This window comes from Penaeus vannamei, chromosome 4 (genome assembly GCF_042767895.1).
Source record: "Penaeus vannamei isolate JL-2024 chromosome 4, ASM4276789v1, whole genome shotgun sequence".
NCBI lineage: Eukaryota > Metazoa > Arthropoda > Malacostraca > Decapoda > Penaeidae > Penaeus > Penaeus vannamei.
This window is the reverse complement of record NC_091552.1, coordinates 13,961,313-13,968,812: the sequence shown is the minus strand read 5'-3', so window position 1 is coordinate 13,968,812 and position 7,500 is coordinate 13,961,313. Positions and strand designations below refer to the sequence as shown.

Sequence of the window (7,500 nt, the reverse complement as noted above, 5' to 3'; positions counted from 1 at the left end):
CCAGCAGCGCCATTTTGACGGCGTCGCACCCAGCCCCATCCTAGGGCCTTCGCAGCCGCCCACGGGAACAGCGGCAGCACACGCCGCTGCTGACTCCGCAACGCCACAACAAAGAGCGCTTCATCAGCACAGCGGCCGCAGCAGCGTCGTGCAAGGTGATCACCCGGAACTTTCATGTGCGGTCACTGAGAGGTGATAGTGACGCCGGCGGTAGCGACAGGTGCGGCGGGGTACGGGCGGGGTGCGGGCGGCCGGGGAGGACTGCGGTCCGCCCCCGATATGATAACATATCAGACAGCCGAGACTAGATAGCGGCGTAGATGCTGGTGCGGTGGTGGCTCGATGATGCGAGGGGGGGGGGTGCTGCCGGTGTTCAGACGTAACCTTGCCGGCGCTGCGACGCCACTCCGCCGTAATTACCGCTAGCCGCGGTCCCGCTCGCCCGCGAATGTAAATCAACGCGAATAATGCCGAACATCCCCTTCGCAAGGACGGAAAAGTGGGCGCATGTTTTAAATGTTGGTGGTGATGATATCCTGGTGCAGAGGGTGAAGATGGATGACTGGGGTGGAGCAAGCAGAGAGAGGGGGAGCGGGGAAGCAAGCTGGCAGGAAGGGTGGGAGGGATCGGAGTTGTGGTGCCTGGGGAGGGGAGGCGGGGGGAGGGGGGGGGTGAGGGACGGCCTGGCGGCGGGTGGTCACGTGCTGCCAAGCGACCCTCGCCTCGCTACCACCAATACTAACGTCGCCGCCGCTAACACCTCCACCGTTAGCACGCCGTCGCATCCCAGCGCTGCTAACGGCGCTCTAATCGCTTCTATCAGGGCCCTTGCATGGCCTGAGATGCAACTGCTTCAACGTGTATGCAATCCAACAACACAAGATTTACGCCTCCATCGCCGCAGTTACATGATTATACAAGTACTGTAACAAACCAATGGAGCAGCAGCCTCTTCTGCCCCCTGCGCCCCCCTCCCCCGGAGACAAGCAGGGGCAGCCGTCGTCGCTATCGCCATCTGCCTGGGAAGCGCGCGGCCTCGCCACCCAAAATGCGTAATTAACTCAGGGCACCCGAAGAACTCTCCTCCTCCTCCTCTTCCTCCTTTTCCTCCGCTCCCCTGCCTATCGACCGCCGCCCTAACGCCAGCGAACTGTGCATACGTGGCGGCTGTTACTACGGCCAGCGCTGACCTCCAGGGGGAGGAAATGCACCAGGAGCGGGAGCGAGAGAGGGGCCCCGACATCACAGCTGGTCACAAGACTCGCCCCCGTCACACCTCGCCACGCTACCACTCAATCTCACGCCACGCCACACTGCCACCACCGCCGCCACTTTCCCCCGCGAAGTTTACCACTTGCGCTCGTCACATCGCCCTCCTCTCTCTCACGTCACACCAGGGCATTCCTCGCCATGCTACCCCGCATTACTACCACACCAGTCCTCCCACTCGGCCCGACGTGGAGGAAGAGCGATCCGCAGCACAAAAATAAGTCATTTTATCATGCGAGTTCAAGCCCACTTCGCTCGCCCGCCCTCGGAACTTCAACTGAACGCCGACATTACCTCGCATCAAGGCGGTACGTCGAACATACATCGGAAATCTCTTACGCCGACTCCGCTAAACTTGCCATGGCATAGGCGGCAGGTGGCGAGCAACTGGTCCACCGAGGATGGCAACTTCGCATGGCTAGTATTTTTGATCTCCGTTGGAGGATACAGCGACGTGCTCAGTGCAGTAGGCTAGTGCTCTCCACGCGGGGGAAACGCAGCCAGCATAATGCAACAACATCACGCTCGGCGGTGCTCCTGCCTCGCCCTGACGATAATGTGGAAGAAAATAGCAGCGGCGTGTGCTAGTAAATAAGGCGTTTGGGAGGAGCAGTGACACGGGCGACGTGCGCGAGATTACCCGAGGAGGCCACCGCGGCGGGCTCGCTAAGTGAAAAACAAACAGGGTCTTGGGGGAGAGGACAAAATCGATGACCTCCTCCTAATTTCCGTGCGCCAAGTTACCTACGCTCTTGTCCACCTGTCCCTACCTTGCCTGGTCGATAAGTGCACCGTCATCCCTGTGCACCACGACGAGGCTGTTGGCCAGTTCCCGCTCGTTACGGCAGCGGCAGACACAAAGCAGTTAGGGCTTGGGTGTAGGGTTCCAGCATAGGTAGGGCGGGTGGGGCTTGGGTTACCGCGTCCGAGGAACCAGATCTGCTGACGCTCTAATCCGTCACACCCGCCAATAGTCCACGGCGAGCCACCATGTCGTAAAACGGAGAGCGTTACGCCACCAACCGATTTCTCCCTAACGACGGCTGACACAAACAAACCTCGCCTCGACCGCCCTCGCTATCGTGCAGACCCTCAACCGAAACGCGAGGCCGAATCCTAACATCAGCGCAGCATTGGCTAAAGAAAAAGGCAAGCATCATGACTCCTGAGAAGAAAGATCGGAAACAAGCGCATGCGGCAGCGGTGCGGCGCGGCTGGGAGAGCGAGGAGGGAGCGGCGCTAGGCTGACCTCCGTGCAAGATGCCGCCCTCGCAGCACCCGCGGCCTGCTGGTGGCAAGGCGCTCGAGGGACACCCGCTCGCTCGCCTCCCTCGCCCACTTTCCCCCCGAATCAAGACGAATTTCCCAGGGCCCGGGCCGACCACCGCGGCCCCTCGCTCCGCGCCGGGGAAGGACGCAAACAAATTCTCAAGAATTTCCCGCCGAAAGATTCCGAGAATGACGAGCCGAAAGTGAGGTCTTCTGGCGAGCGGCGGCACGGGGAGGGCTCGCCGGGGGTCGCGGCCGTGCGTGCGTGCGTGCGTGCTGGCTCGAGTGCGTGAGAATGAGTTAGGGTGTATGGCGGAGAGTATAAGTGCAAGTATGAGTATGAGTATGAGTATGTGTGAGTGCAAGTATGAGTATGAGTATGTGTGAGTGCAATTATGAGTATGAGTATGTGTGAGTGCAATTATGAGTATGAGTATGTGTGAGTGCAATTATGAGTATGAGTATGTGTGAGTGCAAGTATGAGTATGAGTATGTGTGAGTGCAAGTATGAGTATGAGTATGTGTGAGTGCAAGTATGAGTATGAGTATGTGTGAGTGCAAGTATGAGTATGTGTGAGTGCAAGTATGATTATGTGTAAGTGCAAGTATGATTATGTGTGAGTGCAAGTATGATTATGTGTGAGTGCAAGTATGATTATGTGTGAGTGCAAGTATGATTATGTGTGAGTGCAAGTATGAGTATGTGTGAGTGCAAGTATGAGTATGTGTGAGTGCAAGTATGAGTATGTGTGAGTGCAAGTATGAGTATGAGTATGTGTGAGTGCAAGTATGAGTATGTGTGAGTGCAAGTATGAGTATGGGCGTGTGTGTGTGTGTGTGTGTGTGTGTGTGTGTGTGTGTGTGTGTGTGTGTGTGTGTGTGTGTGTGTGTGTGTGTGTGTGTGTGTGTGTGTGTATGTGCAAGTATATATGCGTGTATGTATGTATAATGTATATCTATATATATATATATATATATATAAATAGATATATATATATATAGATATATATGTATGTGTGTTCGTGTGCGTGTACATGTGTGTGCGCGCGTATATGCGTATGTGCAAATTATATATATATATATATATATATATATATATATATATGTATGTATGTATGTATGTATGTATGTATGTATGTATGTATGTATGTATGTATGTATGTATGTGTGTGCGTGAGTGCTCGTGCGTGTGCGCTTAAGCCTTATCGCGGCGGCTCCAGTCTGAGGCGGTCGTGCCGGGACAGCGCCCAAGACCCGAGTCAATCACGACCACGATTTTCTCCCCAAGTTCCTCCTCGACATCGACGACGCCCTCGACTGGCCAGACAGGAGAGGAAGACGACGGCGGAGCCGAGGGAGGTGAAGGAGGCGGCGGCGGCGGCGGCGGCAGAGAGGAACCGCTCTGACATAACGAGCTAAAGCAGGGCAGGATGGTGAGGTCCAATTAGTGTGGTGTAATGGTGAGGGGCCGGGGAGGGGGAGGGCAGTGTGTTAGTAGTGTCGCCCTCTTCTGAGGGGAGAGAGGAGGGGGGAGGTGGAGGAGAGTGGTGATGGTGCTGCTGTGGGTACGCCCCCTGACGTCCCCCTCCCCCTCCTAACTCTTTCTGCCTGCCATGCATACAACCATGCACTTTCACACGCACATGCGTTCCACTGCACACACACACACACATACGCACATGCACATTCAAGCACTTACAGTGCACGCACACTCCCATGTAGGCTGTGTCGATATACTCGACGGAAAATTTACCGATGGAAAAGAAAAGATGGCGCCTTCGAGAACCGCGATTCGAAGCGAAGGGTGGGGATGCGACGCCACGTCCGGTTCGCCTGGTTCGCACAAGACGAGGCTTCCTTCGCAGCAAAGGCGGCGCGGACTAAGGCGTGATTCCGGTCACCGTGTGCGAGGCAAAGCCACGAGTGACAGGAGCCAATTTCCGAAGGGCGCGGCGAAGGGGAGCGTCGTTATGGTGACGGAAGTGGTGCCGACGGCGGCGTGAGGTGAGAGCGGCCGCCAGACACGCGGGAGAGCCGGGTTCTCATCACAATGGGTTGCTCGGAGCGCAGTATTGCCTTTTAATTGCCCTGTTTGCGTCACGTCCAGCCAGTAAACACAGGGGCTCGTAAGCTGCTCCAAGACCGCTGCTTTCTTTCGCCTGCCCTAGGGAACAGCCCCCGCTACCCAGGGGGTCAGGCAAGCTTTCTGCCTCATCACGGGTCGGCACCGAAGCTACCAAACTGCGTTCAGAAAGGGCGAGACTCGCGGCGACGGCCGGGCAGCGGCGAGGGCGTTGACACAGTTCGTGCGGCGGCGGCGGCGGCGGCGGCAGGGAGGCACCCGCCCAGGCGGCAACCTTCGCTTATACGGCGCCCGCGGCACCGCCTCGCAACGCCGCCCCCACACCGCCTCTCAGACGGCTCTGTAATCTCGCAATCTCGCTTCTAACGACATGCTTGCAACGCGCTGCGATGTCTGCGTGTGTCTGACCCATCAACACGCAATGCCATCAACCTCCCCCCGAAGAAATAAAAAGAAAAGTGTGGGCATCTCCGCCTCGCAGAAACAACGTGTACGATCTCCTCAACCTGGAACCTGGCGAGCGAACTTGTGTGATCTGAATCCCAGGACCAGGTCCAGGGGGCAACAGATCAGCTCTCACGCGCATTCAGCTGCAAGGTGTAATTTCTTCTTGGACAAAATAGTACGATGCTGCTGCCCGAGAGCCGTCTCACCGATGCCCGGGGGCACGCGGCCAGATAAAACGAAAACATCACTATCTGCAGTATCTTCTTTCATTGCTAACACAAGGTTACTTTCTCAACATCCTCTTCACACGACTGTACGCTTGGAGCCATCCACGCAGACCCTCCTCCATCTCCATTCAAACTTACTATTTTGAGATTGATTGCGTAATAGTAATGATCAGGGCTCACAACCCTGTGCTGAACAAGTCCTGTCATCATCGCAAGTATAGTCTAATAAACAGCATGAGCGTATCTTCCACCCAATTCGGCCACAAAACCCCGCAGATTACAACTAAACCCCCAGTCTTGATTTCGCCTGTGTAAACGTTTCTTGTATGTCTTTCGGTTCTTCCTGCAAGCACGAGAGCTGCCAGAGGTTGAGCCGTCACCCATACATAGACATGTTTCGCGATGCCTCACTTACGACGATACATTTCCATATGCCAACGTGTCGTAAATGCCAAAAGACGGCGATCGATGACACAATACCTCATTCCCAGTTATACCATTCGGAACATTAACCAATCACCTCTCTGCTTTGCACGACGTGTGATGAAAGTCCGGACGGACGCTCACCACATCCAGATGAAGCAAGGCGCCCACCGTCGACCGTACAAACCCGTAATAATGTTACAAACATTCCATATCCAAGGTAGAGGCGCTACTTACAGAGGTTTATTGGCAGCGGCATCAACTGGTGTCAAACATATGAGAGGGCAGCAGTGCCACGGATCGCTACATGCACACTCAGGGCCAGCCTTGTCATTTGGCACCATGCACACCCAGCGAAAAGCAGGGGTATCGGCCGTCGCAAAAGCAACCAGGGTATTGGTGCCTCGTGGCGCATCCAGAGCAGTGGTAATAGGAGCAGCCTGGTTCCACTGATGTTCAAAAGGGTAGCAGCTTCTTCACCATTCTGTGATATCATTCATTCACAGAGTTATCAAAGGAACCATGAAGAGTCAAAAGACAGAGTAAGGCTACTCCTGCGCCCTTACGCCAAAGGGGTGTCCTTTGTCCCGGAGAATTGCGAGGCGTGAGGCAGGGCGGGACAAGGGGGCGAAAATGGCTTGCGAACTCGGCGGAAGGGAGGAGGGGGGCAGTGGCACATGGGTGGGGGGGTAATGGCGTAAGTAGGGTGGGGTGGTATATGAAGTGTGGTGTGAGGAGGATGTGGGGGTATGGGGGCAGGTGGAGCTCGGGTGTAGGGAGTGAGGGTTGTTGGGGTTGTGTGTGGGGGGGGGGCAATGGGGAAGGGAATGTATGAGGAGGGGAGGGATGTAGGGGCCGGGTGGCGATGGAGTGGGGTGTCGGGGAGGTAGGGCGTAAGGAAGCAGGTGGGTGAGAGGGCAGGAATGGGGGTGGTAGGTAGGGGTATATGTAGGGGGAGGTGAGGTTGGGGGTCGTAGGGTGTGGGGGTCACGTCAGGTGTGGTTGTGGGGGAGGGGGGCAATTTGGGTTTGGGGGCAGATGAGCTGTGGCGGAAGGGGAGGCTTTGTGGGGTAGGGGGTGACGCAGGGGAACAGCGGCAAAGACGGGGGAGGGGGAGGGCGGGGGGTAACATCAAAGTCCGCCTTGCATCTGGGGTCACTGGGGTCACCACCTCTGACCCGCATGGAGCATCCACATCACTCCAGCTGAACAACGGAATCATCCACGCTGTCCGAGGCTCCTCCCTCTCCCCTCCCTCGCCGCGCGTGGAGTCAGGTCACCACCTCCTCGCTCAGGGCACTGAAATCTCCAAATCTCCCTTTGTGCAGCACATACCGCTGCCATACACATCATGATTTCCGAATGACACGGTTTACTACAACTATGTTAATAGGAACCGCCTATTACCACAGCGAGCGGAATCAACCTCTTTCCTAACTACCCTGACCCTGAGGTCATCGTGACCCCCCTCCCCTTCCTCAGGTCGAAGTCTATGTTCAAAGGCCAAGACACAAATGCATTATCCCTCAAACCTCGGCACGGACATGGCAACGTTTAAACCTTCCGTGCCATGAAAATTTTCCGGGTGGCATTTCAAAATAAAACCAACCTTGGGGTTACGTCACTGTCAACTCGGGATGCTGCTCGTCAATGTTCGATAGACAGGCAGGTAAATGTTACTGAAATTATGTCAAGTTAGCAGTGTGGTCAACGTAGATGCGTGTTTTTTATACGATACTTCATTGAACGTAACAGGTAAACAAGTTATTTCTGGTGCAGTCA

The 7,500-nt window shown here is 55.7% G+C and overlaps 1 protein-coding gene across 15 annotated transcripts in view; it reads right to left on the bottom strand.

Annotated features, from left to right (window-relative positions):
- LOC113821235 (uro-adherence factor A) overlaps positions 1 to 7,500 on the bottom strand; it is a 125,931-nt gene that overhangs the window by 118,044 nt on the left and 387 nt on the right. The window lies entirely within an intron of this gene.